Raw genomic sequence first — 477 nt, 5'->3', positions numbered from 1 at the left:
AGAATTCTCGGCTTACATTCTCGATCCAAGCAATAAACTTGATTGCCTTTCACTCTCGTGACATATATCGGTACATCGAGTGTACGGATAATACCGTAATCACCATTACTAATTGCGTATTTAATGTGATTACTGGTCGTGTAAATAAATACGCCGGAATCGTCCCAAGTGCCGGATTTTACTCTAGTATTTTCGTGTATGCAACAGAGCGATTCTAACCGACGATTACAAATGTTGACAGTATGTTTGGCCAGCAGTGCAACATGAGACATGTCGCTGGACCATACAACGTATCTACATTTTGCGATTTTTTCTTCTGCTAATGTTCTCTTCTGTTGTACGTCAAACAGTGTTACTTGTTCTGGATCGCGCAAAAGCAACATACCAGTGCCGGCGTAAAATATTTCGTCACAATTTGGAATTTGCACCTTTTTCGTGACTTCGTTCTTCAAGTTTTTGATAACTAACTAAAAAAAA

At 39.2% G+C, this 477-nt stretch overlaps 1 pseudogene; it reads right to left on the bottom strand.

The window, feature by feature from the left end:
- Positions 1–8: 8 nt before the first annotated feature.
- Positions 9–467, bottom strand: LOC108778403 (coatomer subunit alpha pseudogene; annotated as a pseudogene).
- Positions 468–477: the final 10 nt, after the last annotated feature.

Source organism: Cyphomyrmex costatus, unplaced genomic scaffold, assembly GCF_001594065.2.
Source record: "Cyphomyrmex costatus isolate MS0001 unplaced genomic scaffold, Ccosl1.0 C2199804, whole genome shotgun sequence".
Classification (NCBI taxonomy): Eukaryota; Metazoa; Arthropoda; class Insecta; order Hymenoptera; family Formicidae; genus Cyphomyrmex; species Cyphomyrmex costatus.
Note: the sequence above shows the minus strand (reverse complement) of the source record. Positions and strands in the feature narration are given on the sequence as shown.